The 20,226-nt window shown below is 35.7% G+C and overlaps 1 pseudogene; it reads left to right on the forward strand.

Moving 5' to 3' along the window:
- The first annotated feature begins 14,216 nt into the window (after window positions 1-14,216).
- On the forward strand, window positions 14,217-15,288 carry LOC120584264 (olfactory receptor 6K3-like; annotated as a pseudogene).
- Window positions 15,289-20,226: the final 4,938 nt, after the last annotated feature.

The raw sequence follows: 20,226 nt of genomic DNA on the forward strand, positions 1-20,226 counted from the left end.
TTCAACCTCTATTTTTTATTTAAAAGAGAAAAGTCTAGCACACTTGGAATGGGAGGGGATAACTTTTAATACTATAAATCATCAATTTAAAAGACATCATATAGTCACACATAATAGTGAAATGTTAAAAGTATTCCCTTTAAAATAAGAAATAAGACATGGCTGTCCAATATTTAAAAAAAATAAAATTTTACTTGGGAATAAGAAAATAAAAAGAAGTACATAGCATTAGATTATAAATGTAACCACAGAACTAGCTCAAAATTATTTTATCTTGTTTAGTAAGATACCAAGTTGCTTTTCAGGGACAACAGGCTAAAACCGCAAGTCATACAGTGGAGATGGGCAGAGGAGAGAACTCCAGCTGCGCCCAGAACCAAAGTCTCACCTCCAGTACACACACACACACACACACACACACACACACACACACGACCAGGATATAACCAGAACTTAAACACTGTAACCTTTTCAGAAACAGAAGATTCATTGTTCTGTGTTGACACCCCTTATTAATGGCCAAGCTCCAAGGTCCTCCAAATAAAACTTGCTCTGGAAGTGCTTTCGCATACCTGTTACCTTAAAAACCTGCCCCAAACCATGGATTGAAAAGTTAGGGCTTCTGAGCATCTGCTTTCTATTTTTCTGGGTGGTGCCATTTACAATAAAACAGTCAATCTTTCTCCACTGAAATTCTTGGTGTTTAGTGTTTGCTCTGCTAGTGCCAGGTGAACAAACTCTTTCTGTTCTATGACATAAAGGAAAAGAAAACTGGACTTATTTAAAGATGATAAGAAATTCATTTAGAAACTTCAAAAAGAATGTAAAACTAATTATTAAAGAAGGTTCGAAAGGAAATAAACCAAAGCAATATACCTTTTTTAGTTTAGTTGGATTAGTCAGGATGGCAGAGTAAGTAAACACTGTTCTTGCTTTCTCCCATGACCACATAAAATTGCAACTAAATTATAGAACAATCAGCATGGAGAACCATCTGAAGACTAGCTGAACAAAAGTCCTATAACTAAGGATATACAAAAGAAGCCACATCAAGACTGGTAAAAGGAATGGAGACATGAAATGGGCTGGCCCCACACCCATGTGTGGTGGTTGAGAATTGGGAAAAATATCTTGGTTGCAAAAATCCCTCTGGAAGAGTGAGGGATCCCTGCCCCACACAGGGTCCCACAGTTTGGAGCACCAGTGTTAGGAAGAGAAGACCTCAAAATATGTGGCTATAAAAATCAGTGAGGATTCTGTCCATTAGGGTGAAAGAAAAGGCTGCTGGAATCTCAGGCATTCTCTTAAAGAGCCTGCACAATACCCCTTTGCTCCCAGGCACTCACCCTGGGCTCTCGCAGACAGAAAACAGCTCAGGAGGTGCCAGAGACATACAAGGAGAAGCTGATTTGTGTTGCTTCAGAATAAGAGGTAAAAGGATTGACAGTTGTCATTGTCCCTGTGTTGAGTCCTCCTCCTGTGCAGCCTACAAACAAGCACCACCTTTGCTGTGTTAAGTTCTAACCCCACACAGCCAAATCATAATCTGAATCAACCTCATGAAATCCATTCGCTCCACCCTAGCAACTCCCTGAGAACCCACTTCACCCAAAATTAGCACTGCTGGAGTCACTTTCAGCCCTGTCCCACGGAAAGCAGGAGTCTTTTTCAGCAGCAAACAACCAGCCTCAGCTTATGAGCCACCAGAAGCACTTTTAGGGGTGGGCAGCCAGACCCAGCCTGTGCTGCTGTCTTTCTTGGATAAATTTTGGGGGTCTGTGAGCCCCAGGTAAGCTGTGACTGGCCTCAGGGTGCTCAGAGCCATTTGCAGAGTGACTGTGGGCTCAGCAATGACAACGAACCAAAATTTGCATTAACATGGTGAACACCACTGGCTCCACCCTGAGATCCCACCTTACCCAACTTACATACTGCTAGAAGGTCTTTCAGCAGCTGAGCCTTATGGGAAGCAGGCAAGTGGCTGCAGGTCTCAGGAGGTGCCCTGGGACTTTGGCTGAGCTCGCCCAGGACTGGTACTAGTAGCAATGCCCTCATTCTCATGGTGGCCACTCCTATGCATGTCAAGGTCCACCACAGGCAGTGATTGACCACAGATTGCTTTGTAGTTCCTACCAGGTAGCTAGGGGAAGTTCACGGGCATTGATTGAACTTGGCCTGCATGGGAGTCCCTCTAAAGAGTTCTCAGAACCAACAAACCCAGAGTCCAGCTTCAGACCACAATAGAGCACCACTGATTAGCTTCACAAGAGGAGCACCCAAATAGTGGCTTCAACAGGAACTAGAGCCTGCTCGAGCAAATGTCACTCCATGCGGTCAACTACCTCATGGCAGCTCCTACACTGTGAGTGAGGCCAGTCTTCACAGCTAGTCAGTCTAAGGGTCAATTCTACCACTGATGTGCCAATAGCAATCAAAGCTCAACTATAATAGAAGGATGCACACACACAACTCATGTAAGAGACACACATTGAGCATCTGTCACTGGTGATCAGGGAGACTGCCCCACTAGGACCCAGAGGGCACCTAGGTTATATGGCTACATGGCCAAGAATGAGAGACTTAGTGTACCTACTTAATAAATAAAAACACATACAGACAGGCAGCCAAAACAAGGAAACAGAACAAACAAACAAACAAACAAAAACATGTTCCAAATAAAAGAACGGGAGAAAACTTTGGAAATAGAACTAAATGAAATGGAAGCAAACAACTTACCAGACAGATATTTCAAAACACTGCTTATAAATATATTGAAGGGAATTAGTGAGAACTTCAAAAAAGAGATAGTAAGCATTGAAAAAAGAGAGAGAAAGATTGTAAAATAGAACCAGCCAGAAAAGAAAAATACAATAACTGAAATAAAGTCTATGTTAGAAGGAAACAACAGTAGACTAAATGAAGCAGTGTATCAAATAAGTGATTTGGGAAATAAGGTAATGGAAAACACTCAATTGAAACAGCAAAAATAAAATAAAATAAAAAATGTTTTACGGGACTTCTGGGACATCAAGCATAACAAAATTCACAACATTTAAGTACAAAAAAAAAAAGAAGAAAAAGAGAAAGAGCAAGGGATTAAGAGCCTATTTGAAGAAATAATAACCAAAAACTTCCCCAACCTGGCAAAGGAAGTAGACATACAAGTCCAGAAAGCCCAGAGAGCTCCAAACAGAATGAACCCAAAGAAGCACCACACAAAGGCACATCATAATTCAAATGCCAAGAGTTAAAGACAAAAAGAGTCTCCTAAAAGTAGTGAGAAAAAGGCAGCTAGTTACTTACGAGGCCGCTCCCTTGATAGTCAGCTAATTTCTCAACAGAAACTTTGCAAGCCAGAAAAGATTGACATGAAATTGTCAAAGTGATGAAAAGCAAGTACCTACAACCAAGGCTACTCTACCCAGCAAAACTACCATTTAAAATTAAATGAGATGTAAAGAGCTTCCCAGACGAAATAATAAAATATTAATAATAATTTTAAAAAGATCTAAAGGAGTTAATCACCACCAAACCAATATTGTAAGAAATGTTAAAGAGACTTCTTTAAAAAGAAGAAAGGAGAAAATAAGAACATAAACATAAACAATAAAATGGCAGTAACTCTGTAAATACAATAATCACTTTAAATGCTCCAACCAAAAGACATAGGGTAGCTGAATGGATAAGGAAACAAGACTCATACATATGCTATCTACAGGAGACTTACTTCAGATTAAAAGACACCCACAGACTGAAAGTAAATAGATGAAAAAGATATTTCGTGTGAATGAAAACAAAAAAAAAAAATCTGAGCTAGCAATGCTTGTATCAGACAAAATAGACTTTAAAACACAGAAGATAATAAGAAACAAAGAAGGACATTACATACTGATAAAGGATTCAATTCAGCAAGAGGATATAACCCTTGCAAACATTTATGCACCCAACATAGGGGCATCTAAACATATAAAGCAAATATTGACAGATATAAAGAAGAGATCAACAAAGTATAGTCATAGTAGGGGGCATTAACACCCCATTGACACCAAAGGACAAATCTTCCAGATGACAAAATCAACAAGGATATAGCAGCCTTAAATAATATCATAGATCAGATGAATTTAATTGATATTTTTTGAACATTTCACCCTAAAGCAACAGAATATACATTCTTTGCAAGTGCACTTGAAACATTTTTCCAAATAGACCACGTTAGGCCACAAATAATACTCAATATATTTAAGGAGATTGAAATAACATCAAGTGTCTTTTCTATTCACATTAGTATGAAACTAGAAATTAATTACAAGAAAAAAACTGAAAAATATAAAACACATGGAGGCTAAATAACATGCTACTAAAGAATAAGTGCATAAAAAATAAAGAAATCAAAAATTACCTTGAGACAAATGAAAACGAAAACACAACAGCCCAAAACCTATGGGACAAAGCAAAAGCAGTCCTAAGAAGAAAACTCATTGCAAGACAGGCCTACCTCAAGGAACAAGAAAAATCTTAAATACACAATCTAACCTTACACTTAAAAGAACTAGAAAATAGCAAACAAAAAAAAAAACCAAAGTGAGTAAAAGGAAGTAAATAATAAAGATCAGAGTGGAAATAAATGAAATTAAGTATAAATAATACGAAGATCAATGAAACCAAGAACTGCTTCTTTGAAGATAAATAAAATTGATAAACCTTTAACCAGACTCATCAAGAAGAAAAGAAAGTGAGAGAGAGAATCAAAATAAATAAAATCATACATGAAAGAGGAGAATTGAAAACTAACACTACTGAAATACAAAAAGATTGTTAAGAAAATACTACAATTATATGCCAACAAATTGGACAATCTGGAAGAATTGGAAACATTTGAAAAAACATATAATCTTCTAAGACTGAAACAAGAAAAAACGGAAAATATGAACCGACCAGTAACTAAAAACAAAATCAAATCAGTAATCAAAAACTACACAAACAAAAGTCCTGAACCAGAAGAATTTACTGGTAAATTTTACCAAATATTCAAAGCAAAATTAACACCTATTCTTCTCAAATCATACCAAAACTTTCAAGAGAAGTCAAGGTTCCCAAGCTCATTTTATGAAGCAAATTACCCTGATTTCAAAACCAAAGATATTACAAAAAAAAAAAAATTATAGACAAATGTCCTTGGTGAACATAGTTGCAAAAAACCCACAATAAAATATTAGCGAACCAAATTCGACAATACATATAATTATACGCTATGATCAAGTGGGATATATTCCTGGGATGCAAGGTGGATTCAATATCTGCATATCGATAAACGTGATATGCTACATAAACAAATAAATGATAAAAATCATAACAATAGATAGAGTAAGAATACTTCATAAAATTTAGCATTTATTTATGCTAAAAACTCTCAGCAAAATGGGAATAAAGAAACATTCTTCAACATAATAAAGGCCATTATGTTATGACAAACCCACAGTTAACATTATACTCAATGGAAAAAAAGCACAATGCATTTCCCTTTCTATTAGGTAAAAAATAAGGATGTTCAATTTCACCACTTTTATTTACTATAGTATTAGAAGTCTTAGCCACAACAATAACACAAGAAAAATAAATAATTTCCAAATTGGAAAGGAAGAAGTAAAACTCATTATTTGCAGATGGCATGATACTACATTTAGAGACTCTAAAGTGTCTATCAAAGAATATTATTTTTTAATTGAATATTATCGGGGTGATATTGATAAAATAAAATAAATTTCAAGTATATAATTCAACAGGATGTTGTATATATATTGCATTATGTGTTTATCACCCAAAGTTAGATTTCCTTCCATCACAAAATATTTGGCCCCTTTTAACCTTATCTACCTTCTCCGCTCTTCCTTTTGGTAACTACTAATTCACAGTCCGTGCCTATGAGTCTCTGTTTATCATGTTTGTTTGTTGCTTTCAATTTGACCTTTTACACATGAGTAAATTGATATTGTTTTCAACTTTTCTTTATGAATTATTTTGCTTAGCATGATTATCTCAAGATCCATCTATGTTGTTACAACTGGCAATATTTCATCTTTTCTTATGATGATTAATATTCCATTGCACATATGTACCACATCTTATTTATCCAATCATCTATCAAAGAACACTTTGGTTGCTTCCATGTTTTGGTCACCATGAATAATGCTGCTATGAACATTAAGGTGAATAAATATTTGTGGATAAATATTTTCCGGTTTTTGGAGTAAATACCCAGAAGAAAGATTGTGGGATCATATGGTAACTCAATTCTTACTTTTCTGAGGAACCACTATCTGTTCTTCATAGTGCTTGTACTAATTTGCAGTCTCACCAGCAGTGTATAAGGGTTCTTTTTCACCCACAACCTTTCCAACACTTGTTATTAGTTGTCATGTTGATGATAGCCATTCTAACTGTTGTTCAGATGGTATCTCATTATAGTTTTGATTTGCATTTCCCTAATAACTAGTTAATTAAGCATCTTTTCATATGTTTGTTGGCCATATGTATGTTTTCTTGGGAGATGTGTCTGTTCAGGTCATATGCCCAGTTTTTAATTGGAGTGTTTGTTTTTTTATTGTTTAGTTGTATGAGTTCTTTATGTGTTTTGGATATTAGGCCCTTATCAGAGACATTGTTTGCAAATATATTCTCCCATTGGGATGGTTCCCTTTCTTGCTTGTTGATGGTTTCTTTTGCTGTACAGAAAATTTTTAGTTTGATATAGTCCCATTTATTTATTTTTGTTTTTTACTGCCCTTGCCTTTGAGGTCAAATTCATAAAATCCTCTCTAAGTCCAAGGTCCATGAATTTAGTACCTATGTTTTCTTCTATGCAATTTCTTGTTTCAGGTCTTATATTCATGTCCTTAATCCATCCATCCAAAAAAAAAAAACCTATTATAACTGATAAATTAATTCAGTAAAGTAGCAGGATTCAAAATTAATATTCAGAAATCAGTTTATTTTCATATGCCAATAATAAATTATCAGAAAAATAAATTAAGAAAACAATTCCATTTGCAATTACATCAAAAACAATAAAATACCTAAGAATGTATTTAACAAAGGAGGTAAAAGACCTCTACTCAGAAAATTATAAATCACTGAAGAAAGAAATTTTAAAAAATACAAATGATAGCATATACTATGGTTATAGATAAAAAGAATAAATGATCTTAAAATATTTTGCTACCCAAAGTAATCTATAAATCCAATGCAATCTCAATCAGAATATCAATTAATTTTTCACAGAATCAGTACAAATAATTTTAGTTTATATGTAACCACAAAAGACCCCAAATAGCCACGGCAATTTTGAGAAAGATTGTTAAACTTCTCACCTAGTTTATCTAATCTTCCTCTAAGTTCATTAAGTATCTTTATAACCACTGTTTCAAATTCTGCATATGGTAGATTGCTTGTCTCCATTTTGTTTAGTTCTTCTTCTGGAACTTTGTTTTGTTTTTCATTTGAGACATATTTCTTTGTCTTCCTATTTTGGCTGCCTTCTTGTGTTTGCTTCTATGTATTAGGTAGGGCTGCTTTGTCTCTTGGTCTTGGTAAAGTGGCTTTATGTAGTAGGCATGCTGTGGGTCACAGTGGAAAAGTCTTCATAAGATACCTGACCCAATAAAAAAAAGTCACCTGAGCTGGGTGCTCCACCTATGTTCCTTGTATGGTTTGTGTGTGCCCTTCTTTTGTAGTTGAGCCTTGGTTGCTGTTTGCTTGTCAGTGGAAAGGATTGATTCTTGGGCTGATTGTGATGACTGGCCATGACTAGTGGAAAACCTGTGGCCCAGGGGCTGATCCTACAGAGCAAGATTCATTTTAGCAGGGCTCTGCTGCCTGTTCTGTCTGCTTTTGGGGTATGTCATCCTTAAATGTGACCTCAGGTGGTTCTCTGGCTCAGACCAAAGCCTGAGGTCTCCTAGAAGGGGCCTTGCCATAGGCCAAGTTTAGCTGCAGCTTATGCCCTGCCCAAGGCCACCTGGCATGAGCCACTAAACAATCTGCAAATGGCCACCACCCAAATGGGGCTGGATGTGCCTCGAGAGGCCAAGCTGCAAACCAAGGCCACCTGTTGCTAGTGCCGGGTTTGGGGCTGCTCAGCAAGAGGTACAGGGTATTCCAAGGCCAGATGCTTGTTTATGTTTTGTGAGCTTTTGAGAGTTTTTAGTAAAGCGAGCAGCATTAACCAAGACAGGTCATTTGTCTGGTAAAGCCACTGGAAGCAGTGTGGGTGGGTCTGCACCTTGTGAGGAGTGGGGTCTCAGGGAATCAGCAGGGTGGGGTGACCAGGGTTAGCTACTTTGATGGAAACTCTGATATAGCGACTGACTGGGTTTGCAAGCTGGGCAGAGGAGGTCTCAACAAAGGAACAATACCCTCTGTCAGCACTTTTGTCTGGGAGAGAGCTGCCTCTCCAGCCCTTACCCTAAGGCCAGACAACTCAGTTCCTTCTCATTTGTCCCTGATGTCTTATGAGCTGCTGCTCCAGCCTTGGAGCTCAGAGTAAGTGAGTCCATCAGTGAGTAAGTTCATGTGTGGGTTCATAAAGAGGAAATTCTGTGACTCCTTCAGCCCTTCATCTGACTCAGCCACAATCTCCACTGGTTTTTATAGCCAGAAGTTGTGAGGACTTCATTTCCCAGCACTGGAACTTTGGGCTGCAGAGCCTGGTTTGGGCTTGACATCCCTTATTCTGGGGGGACCTCTGCAGTCAAGATATTTCTCCCAATTTTCAACCACCACATGTGGGTGTGAAACCAGCCTATTTTGCATCTCCATCCCTCCTACAAGTCTTGAGATGACCCCTTCTGTGTGTTCCCAATTGTAGAACTTCTATTCAGCTAGACTTTAGGTGACTCCCAAGGATGGCTATTGTACAGTTTAGTTGTAATTTTGATGTGATTGTGAGAGTAGGCTAGCCCAGCATTTACCTACTCTATCATCTTGACCAGAAGACTTTTCATTTCAATAATTTTGCCATACATTTCTAATTTTGTGGACTTTTAATATTAATCATTTTAGCTTATGCATAGTAAAATTTACAAATTTTTGTGTTCAGTTCTGTGATTTTTATATAGAATTGTTTCAGAAGCGATACTCAACCCAGAAAATTGGATGTTCAGACTACTTTGTTAGAGGAAGGAGAATTTATTAGGCTGGCTGAGCACATGAGACTTTACAAAAACACAAGCTCATTCTGGTTTGATTTCTTACAGCTTATATACCCTGGCAGTGTCCATGCAAGGGGCGCGTGATTCCTTTGTCTGAGGGTCTACATGCATTTCCTGACTCAGGATGGGAGGGGGAGGTTCAAGTAGGGGCTACAGGGGAAAGGAATTCCCGGACCACCAGTCCTATCTATTTACAGATTGTTAGGTATGGCAAGAGTTTCCAGAAGGCCATGTAAAGGTCTATACGGTGTGTTTAATCTATAACTGGCTGAGTTGGTCATTTCTGTAAGTCTCTTCCTTTGCATTTTTCAGATGCCTCCTCTCTTAGAATCATATATAGTTTCATCAGATGCAATGCATAGAACCATGTACCCACTACCAAAATCAAGTTTTAAAACAAGTCCACCCCTTGTCCCCTCTCCCAACACCAAATTCTTTCACAGTGCCCTGTATAATAGACACTTTCTATCATCTCATCCCCCAGCAACCATTATCTCTTTTCTATTCTAATACTTTTGCCTTTCCAGGTAATTGTCTTAGTCTGTTCAGGCCACTGTAACAAAAATGCCATATACTTGGTAAACAACATTTATTTCTCACAGTTTTGAAGGTTGTGAAGTCCCAAATCAAGATGCCAGCAGATCTGATGATGTCTGGTGAGAGTCCTCTTCCTCATATGCAAATGTCTGTCTTCTCATTTTATCCTCACATGGTGGCAAGCTGAGAAAAACAAGCTTTCTCAAGACTCCTATAAGGACACTAATCTAAACCTCATCTAATTCTTATTAGTTGCCAAAGAACCTATTTCCTAATATCATCACATTAGAGTATAGGGTTTCAACATACACACTGGGTAAGGAATACATTCAGCCCATAACAGTCATATAAATGAAAACAGACAATACATAGCCTTTGGCTTCCTTCACTTAACATAATGCATTTGAAATTCACCCATGTTTTATGTATATTAGTGGAGCATTCATTTTTATTGCTGAATAGTATTCCATTATATAGATGTACCACAGTTTGTTTACTCATTTACCAGTTGGAGGTCATTTGGATTGTTTACAGTTCTATAAATAAAGCCACTATAAATATTTCTTTATTGGTTTTTGGGTGATCATAAGCTTTCATTTTTCTTGGGTAAGTATCTAATATTAGGATTGCTGGATTGAATGGTAAGTTTAATTTTATAAGAAACTGCTAAGCTTTTTTTCCACAGTGACTGTATTTTGTATTCCCAGTAGCAATATATGAGAAATCTAGTTGTTCCACATTCACTCCAGTACTTAGTATTAGCAGATGTTTTGTTTTTGTTTTGTAAAAATGCAATTATTCTTATAATTGTGTAATGCTAATGTATACCATTGTGAGTTTTTTTGTTTTGTTTTGTTTGTTTGTTTTTGGCTTAAGACAACAAATATTAATTATCTCAGATTTTCTGTGGCATTTATCTCAGAAATTTAGAAGTAGATCAGCAGGTGATTCTGGCACAGGGTCTTTCAAGAGACTGCAGCCAAGATGTTGACTGGGGCTGCAGTCATTTGAAGGCTTGTAGGACTCACATCCAACACAGAACACTCACATGGCTTTTGGTCAGTTCTTCACTGGCTGATAGGAGACCTCAGTTCTTCATCATGTGGACCTCTCCTCAGAGCTGATTCAGTGTCCTTAAAATCAACTAAAGAGATAGCATGGAGAAGCAACAGTATCTTTTAGGACAATTCTAGAGGCTGGAAGTCCAAGATTGGGGTGCCAACATGGTCAAGTGAGGACTTTCTTTCAGGTAGCACACTTCTTGCTATGTCCTCTAATGCTTTTCGTATTGTGGTTTTAACTCAAACTTTCTAATGCCCAAAGACATTGATGATGAGTATTTACTATGGACTAATTTGCTAAATAAATGTCTTCTTTGGTAAAATGTCTGTTTAAACTCTTTGCTCATTTTTAAAAAGATGTTTGTTTTCATATTATTAAATTTTGAGTTTTTGTGTATTTTGATATGTCTTTGATATGTATTTTGCAAATATTTTCTCCTGTAATGGCATCTCACACCCTCCTCCTACCCCTCCTTCCCCCCGCCACACACACACTGTGCTCACCCATAGGTAACAATTGTAATTTCTGGAGTACATCAGTCTCTCTTTTGGTTTTTGAATCTTTTTATATGTTATTCTTCTTGCCTGGAATATACCTCTCCATAAGCACAAGATTTTTTTCATATCAGTTCTATGCATCTTTCCAATATTAGGAAATAAATTATTTACCCCAAACAAAATTTCCCACACGTATAATTAGTGTAGTATGCTTAATTCTCACTTATTACACTGTACCTAATTATCTGCCTTCCCACAGACATCATTATATTCATAGGAGTAGCAATGTAGCAATATTCTCCACAAAGCCGTGGTTGAGTGTTCCAGTCACTGTTTCTAAGTATTCTACCTGTATTAAAGATGAAGAATAAGGATTAGAGAATTTACACACTTGCTAAAAGTCACAGAATTAGGGATAAGGGCTATGATTCAGATTCATGCACCTTGTTTCCAAATCCCATGTCTTGAATACTATCTTATTTTTTGTCTATGCTGCACTTCCTCTGGATTACATGCTCAATAAAACTTTCATGTCTAAATGGATTAACCTACTTCAGTCTGCCCCCCTATATTCCACTGAAAAATTTCTGTAAAAGATCAGTGATGATCCCCAAATTGCTTAATCTGATAGATTCTTATATTTCTACTTCTACATTACTTGAATTATTGTCAGTATATGAAACTGTGACCTCATACCTGCTACCCAAAAGTTTCTACCTTTCCGGTGCTCTTTTCTCAATTTGTTTATTATGGTCCTCTTCCCCCATAACCTCTGACATGCTAGTGTTTTCCTAGGCCTCAATTCTCTGTCTGATTTACTTTTTTAAAATTATATTTATATACTCTCAATGGATACTTTTCTCCATACTAAATTGTCATATATCACCCATATGTGGATGACTCTTAAATATATATCATGAATGCAGACAACTTTCTAAACTTTAGACCAGTCCATGTGTCAGTTTATTGGATACCTTCATTTTTAGGTTCCACTGATACCCTAAAGTCAATCTCTTTAAACAAGTCCTTAACCTTACTCTAAATCTGCCCCTTCTCCATAATTTCCTTTCATTTTGATATTTTATTTGATCATTTATCCTTAAAGCCCTATAAACCACAGAATGACACACAGTAAGAAATAAATAAATATTTCTTAAATAAACTAACAATTTGGAACTGAAAAACTTGTTTTCATTAGTAGACCATTCAATTTTATCTACATTGTTTTGGTATTCAAGGCCATTATCTATAATCTATATCCATCCTCCCACTTACAATAGAAAAAAAAATTAGACCATTCTTTTACTCATCTTTCAAACTTAAAAGTAAAATCAGACCATGTACATGTATTTAACATTTTTTCTTTATATAAAACAATCAAAGAGAGTAATTACATATCTAAGATAATGCATAAGTATCCACAATAGTGTGTCTGTGAAGACTCTTCATTTCAAAATTTGTTTTGTAGATTAGAGATGGGTTTTCTCCTTTTAAAAAAAATTGTTATAGATTTACTCTAATAGAATTATAAAAGTAAATTATTTACTCTTTAAACAGTATTTAAATTAAACTGGGCTCCAAATCATATTAAGGTTTATTTTTTGTTATTGTTTTTGTTTGTCTGTTTTTATTTTTATTTGTTTTGTTTTGTTTCATTTTTCTGCTCTATAATCCATCTCTGTTCTCTACCTAATATTTTTCTCAGAAAAAAGTCAAGATAATTTTTATTGGTATTAATTCTTCATCAATAAATATGTTCTAAATATTTCTCCTTGACTGATTTTCTATCTGTTATGCCAGCTTTCTGAACTGCCTGAGGAATAATCCCTGAGTGCACCCAATGAGTTTTCTTAAACTGCTTTTAGAGACAACTTCACAGGTCATGTAACTTTCAAGGGACATTGTAGCAAGAGCCCTTAATTGTGCTGAAATCTCACATTTGGGCTCTCACCTTCTCATTCCTTGATGGTCATTGTCAGAATATAAATAATCAGAATAGGAAAGATTAGGTATTCATTAAGAATCTCTGATACTTTTCAATATCTTTCATGGACAGACCCTTTAGGAGCCTGACTGAAAAGATTTCAAGAGCCAGATTCTGAAGTGAGAACTTGCAGATTACCTACTGGGCCCTCTTCTTACTTCCAAAATCTTCTACTGCTCATTTTCTCACAAGTTTTTTATTTCTGTGCTGATCAGTTTCAGCTAGCTTTATTGTTTGAGTTGTTTATTTATTCTGGGTTCTCTGTTGGAAATAGAGTTTCCTACCAAGGCTTCACCTTGATATCTTACCCTCGCCTGAAAACTTACCTTCTTCTCTAACCACACTCACAGTGGCTCTGTGATCTGATAAAGGAGCAGAATACTGAAAACTGGGTATATTCCAGAAAATGCAGAATACAATTTTATAATAATTATATAGAGAGGAAAAGAAGTAAAAGTGTTGATTATCTAATCTATAGCCAAAAGCCATGAAAGAATTTATCTAGTATGTGATTCTAAATGATTTGGGGCATTCTTATAAAAGGTGATTATTATTAGTACCCTTAATGTGCTACTTTATTTTAGTTAATATAGCTTATAAACATAACATTATTAATATCTTACTTGATTATTGTTTGTCTCCTTCATTAGAATATAAGTTTCAGGAAAATAGGGACTGTTTTCTTCTCTACTGAACTCAATAATCTACAGTTGTGCTTGGCATATAGTAGGCGCTAGACGAATATCTGTTTAATAAATCCAAGAATAATAGAGGTAATTATTAGGTATATACCTAAGGCATTTTTTTCATTTGACTCTTGTATGAGCCAGTAGATCTGACTCCTTATATTTTATCTAGGAAGTGAGCCGTGTCTGTTTACCCATATTAATTAAGTCTGCTGAGATCATGGTAAGAAGTAACTAAACTACTATGGTGACTAAGTTTCTCTTCTCTGGCTTCTCCCATTTTGAAGATGGTAGCTTCCTCTTGTTCATCCCTTTGTTTGTCATCTACATATTCATTGTTTTGGGAATCTCATTGTATTTTTTGCAGTCAGGATGGATACTCAGCTCCATAATCCCATGTATAATTTTATAAGCATTTTCTTATTTCTGGATATCTAGTACTCCACAGCTACCATTTACAAGATGGTTTTCAAGTACATCAGTAAAAAGAAGATCATCTCTATGATTGGTTGCCTCTTGCAGATGTGCTTTCTCCATTCACTGGGAAATTCAGAGGGGATTTTGCTGACAACTATGGCTATTGATAGGTATGTTACCATCTGTAATCCTCTCTGCTACCCAACCATTATGACCCCTAGCTGTGTGCTCAGCTCTCTGCAGGTCCTACATCTTTGACTTTCTTGTGTTGTTCCCAGAGATTGCATGGATTTCCACAATGACCCTCTGTGGGCCTAATCAAATCCATCAGATTTTCTGTGACTTTGAACCTGTGCTGTGTCTGGCCTGTACAGACATGTCCATGATCCTGATTGAAGATGTGATCCATGCTATTGCTATCATTTCCTTTGTCCTGATTATTGCCTTTTCTTATATCAGAATCATCACAGTAGTACTGAGGATTCCTTCTTTTGGGGGTTGCCAGAAGGCGTTTTCTACTAGTGCATACCCTCTTGGTGCCTTTCTGGTATTCTCTGGTGGTGTATCCCTCATGTACCTACCTTTCTTCATCACTTTTCCACCTATTTTGGATACAGTCATTGCACTGATGTTTACAGTTCTTGCTCCCTTTTTCAACCCTATCACCTAAAGCATAAGAAATAAGGTTATGACGGTTGCAATTAAAAAAAAATTCTCTGCCTTTGATTCTCAGTGGGCGACCAGCACTGTGAGTCACATTTCAGAGATCCAGCATAGACAACAACCATCAGCGGATCACTTTGTAGCTCTCACCAGGTAGCCCTGAGCAATCGAAAATAGTGGCTGACCTTGGCTTACAGGGGACCCCTCTCCAAGGGCCGCACAACCAACACATCTAGAGGCTGACATCAGACCACAACAGAACAACTACTAATTAGTTCTATTAGTGATTCACACAAAGAGTGGTTGCAACAAGAACACAAGCCTGCTAGGACAAATCCGATTCAGTGGGGTAAGCCCCCACACAACAACTCTTATCCTGAGGATGCAGCCAATTCCCACAATTAGTCAGCCTAAACATTAATCCCACCCAGTGATCTACTAACAACAATAAAGGCTTGGCGACAACAGAAGATCACACCCAACCCACACAAAAGTCATGTCCAGAGCTCTCAGTATAAGAGATCAGGAAGAGTGTGCCACTGGACCACACAGGATACCTTCCACATTAGGCCATCTGGACAAGGTTGAGAGGCAAAACAAATATTTCTGACACATATAAATGAACTTGGAGAGGCTAATAAAATGAGAAAACAAAGAAACATACCACAAATGAAACAACTAGTGAAAACTCCAGAAAATAAGCTAAATGAAATGGAGGCAAGCGACCAACCAGAGACAGAGTTCAGAATAATGGTTATAATGATGCTCAATGGGGAGAATGGATGAGCACAATGAAAACCTCAACAGAGAGATAGTAAGCATTAAAAAGGACACAGAAACCAGAAAAATGAACCAGACAGAAATAAGAAATACAAAGCTAAAATGAAGAATACACTAGAAGGATTCATCAGTAAATTGGAAGAAGCAGAAAATCAAATCAGTGAATTGGAAGACAAGGTAGCTTAATACACCCAATCATAACAACGAAAAGAAAAAAGAATTTTTAAAAATGAGGATAGTTTAAGAGACCTCTGGGACAGCATGAAGCATAAAAATATCCGAATCATAGGAAGAGGAAGAGAGCAAGGTATTAAGACTCAATTTGAAGAAATAATGACAGAAATTTATATGTCTAATTCCTTTCCTATGTGGCAAAGGAATTAGACATATAAATTCAAGAAGCACAAAGAGTGCCAAACAAGAGGAATTCAAACAGACCTGCACCAAGACACATCATAATTAAAATGCCAAAGGTCAACTACAAAGAGAGAATCTTAAAAGCGGCAAGAGAAAGGAAGTTGGTTATTTACAAGGATACCCTCATGAGGATGTCTGCTGACTTTTCAGTGGAAACTTTGCAGACCTGAAGAGAATGGCAAAAAATATTCAAAGTTATGAAAAACAAGAATCTACTACCACAGATACTCTACCCAGCATGCCGTTCGATTAAAATGGAAGGTGAGATAAAGAGCTTCCCAGACAGAAAAAAGCTTAAGGAATTCATTGCCAACAAGCCAGTATTACAAGAAATGTCAAAGGGTCTTCTATAAAAAGAGAAGGGGTAAAAAAGAAAATAGAAATAACAAATATGAATAATAAAATGACAGTAACGATGTGCCTATAGGTAATCACTTTAAATGTAAATGAATTAAATGCTCCAATTAAAAGACATAGGGTAACCGAATGGATAAGAAAACAAGACCCATGCATATGGTGTCTACAAGAGACCCACTTCAGATCAAACAACACTCACAGACTGAAAGTAAAAGGATGGAAAAAGATATTTCACTCAAACAGAAATGAAAAATAAAGCCGAGGTAGCAATACTTATATCAGATAAAATAGACTTTAAAACAAAGGCTATAATAAGAGATAAAAAAGGGCATTACATAATAAAGGTATCGATAAATCAAGAGAACATAACCCTAGTAAACATATATACACCCAACATAGGAGCACCTACATGCATAAAGCAATTATTGATTGACATAAAAAGAGAGATCAACGGGAATACATTCATAGGAGGAGACTTTAACGTCCCATTGACAACAATGGACAGATCTTTCAGGCAAAGAATCGACAAGGAAACAATGAGCCTAAAAGAAACATTAGGACAGATGGACTTAATAGATATTTTCAGAGCATTTTACCCCCAAAAAGCAAAATGTACATTCTACTCAAATGCACATGGAACATTTTCAAGGATAGACCACATGTTAGGACACAGAGCAAGTCTCAATAAATTTAAAAAGATTAAAATCGTATTGCAATGGTATGAAACTAGAAATCAACTACAAGAAAAAATGAAAATACACCAAGACATGGAGGCTAAATAACATGCTACTAAACAATGAATGAGTTATTAATAGGATCAAGGAAGAAAGCAAAAGATACCTAGAGACAAATGAAAATAAAAACACAATGACTGAAAATTTATGGGACACAGCGAAAGCAGTCCTAGGAGGGAAATTCATAACAATACAGGCCTACATTAAGAAACAAGAAAAAACTCAAATAAGCAACCTAACCTTCTAATTAAAAGAAGTAGAAAAAGAACAGCAAAGTCCAAAGTGAATAGAAAGAAGGAAATAATAAAGATCAGAGCAGAAATAAATGAAATGAAATCTAGAAAAACAATACAAAAGATTAATGAAACTAAGAGCTGGTTCTTTGAAAGGATAAACAAAATTGACAGACCCTTCGCCAGATTCATCAAAGAAAAAGAGAGCGGACTCAAATAAGTAAAATAAGAAATGAAAGAATAGAAATAATCACAGGCTCCACAGAAATATAATGGATCATAAGAAGCAATTATATGCCAACAAATTGGACAATCTAGAAGAAATGGATGCATTCCTAGAAACATACGATATCCAAAGACTGAGTCAAAAAGAAACAGAATTATGAACCGACCAATTACCACCAACAAAATTGAATCAGTAATCAAAAATCTCCCAAAATACAAATGTCCTGGACCAGATGACTTCATAGGTGAATTTTACCAAACATTCAAAGAAGAATTATCACTTATTCTTCTCAAACTATTCCAAAATTTCAAGAAGAATTTCTTTTTGCATATATCTCCCTGGGCAAGGGAAACAAAAGCAAAAATAAACAAATGAGACTACATCAAACTAAAAAGTTTTTGTACAGCAAAGGAAATCATCAACAAAACAAAAAGACAACCAACTATTTGAGTGAAGATATTCACTGATGACACATCTAATATGGGATTAATATCCAAAAATTATAAAGAACTTATACAACTCAACAACAAAAAAAACAAACAATCCAATTTAAAAAATGAGCAGAAGACCTGAACAGACACTTCTCCAAAGAGGAAATAGAGTAGGCTAACAGACATGAAAAGATGCTCAAGGTCACTAATCATCAGAGAAATGAAAATTAAAACCACATGAGATATCACTTCACATCTGTCAGAATGGCTTTCATCAATTAATCAAAAAACAACAAGTGTTGGCGAGGATGTTGTGTAAAGGGAACCCTCATACATTGTTGGTGGGATTGCAAATTGATGCATCTGCTATGGAAACAGTATGGAGGTTTCTCAAAATATTAAAAATGGATATATCTTTTGACCCAGCAATTGCACTTCTGGGTATTTATCCAAAGAGAGCCAAAACAATAATTTACAAAGATCTATGCAATCCAATATACATAGCAGCACAATATACAATAGCCAAGATATGGAGGCAACCTAAATGCCCATCAACAGACAATTGGATAAATAAAATATTGCTCATATATACAATGGAATATTACTCAGCCATTAAAAAAAAATGAAATCCTACCATTTGCAACAACGTGGATGGACCTAGATGTTATTATGCTGAGTGAAATAAGTCAGACAGAGAAAGATAAGTACCATATGATTTCACTTATATGTGTAATCTAAGGAACGAAAAGAATAAACTAATCAAAAACAGACTCATAGACATAGTGGACAATTTAGTGACAGACCGAGGGGAGGGGTGTTTGGGGACTGGGAGAATGGGGTGAAGGATTAAAGAAGCACAAATTAGTAGTTGATAGTTGGGCACAAGAATGAGAAGCACAGCACAGGGAATGCAGTTAGCGTTAATATGATGGCTAAGTGGAGGGCAGGAGAGGGAGAGAGCAATTGGGAGAATTGTTTTATGAACAATATAGATGTCCCTTCAATGTACTGTATACTTGAAACTAATTTAAATAAGTAAATTTATTTTAAAAAAAGAAACTTCTCTGCCTTCAGAAGGGGTTTAACGCATCTGCAAGTTAATCGTAGCTCACATACAACTCTCGCTTTGGAGGTTACTTTAACACACTAAACCATAAGATCAACCTATAAATTATTCATTGTCACACTGATATTTTCTATTTATCCCAGTTCTTCTTCCCATGTAGATGTTATTTTATTTATACAAGTTCAATGAAGACATCATAGTCTACCTGTTTAGACTTACACGGATGGATAAATAAATGGAAATATGATGTTTAAGCCATTAAAATATATTTTATTAACAGTAATTTTACTGTTATATAAGTATTATTACTATTATTATATAAGCTTTAGTAACAACTATAGATTATAAAATATAGTGCTAAAAATAATGAGATCTGCAGAAGAGGTTAAGATTCATATTTCACCAGTACCACATACTAGCTTTCTGATCTTGAACAAGTTATAAACTAATTTCTCTGCATATTAGTTTTATAATCTATGAAATGAATGTAAAGATTATATATTTTTAAAATAGAAGTTTATACAGTTATGAAAATTAAATACAACTACTTAGGATACTGCATAACATAGAGTACAAAATAAGTGTTAACTGTTAATATTATTTGCCACTAATTACTAGCATTTGTTATGACTAATTTAAATGATGCTATAAGAAAGAGTGATATATTAAGAACAAAAGCTCATACTTAGGAATACTTAGGTATGATTATTTTTATAATGTTTTGGTTACTACTGTTTCTCAGGAGTCAAGTAGAATTTTATATGGGCTGTTTTGGTTGAATTCATCCACTTTTATTGAATTAAATTATTTGGTTGAACGTAGTCTCAAATGCATCTATATAAAAATATAGATGGATGGGTAGATAAGTAGATAAGTCGATTGATCAATCGATAGATAAATATAGATATACACCATTTTGACTAACTCTTG

This window comes from Pteropus medius, unplaced genomic scaffold, assembly GCF_902729225.1.
Source record: "Pteropus medius unplaced genomic scaffold, Ma_sr-lr_union100, whole genome shotgun sequence".
Lineage (NCBI taxonomy): Eukaryota > Metazoa > Chordata > Mammalia > Chiroptera > Pteropodidae > Pteropus > Pteropus medius.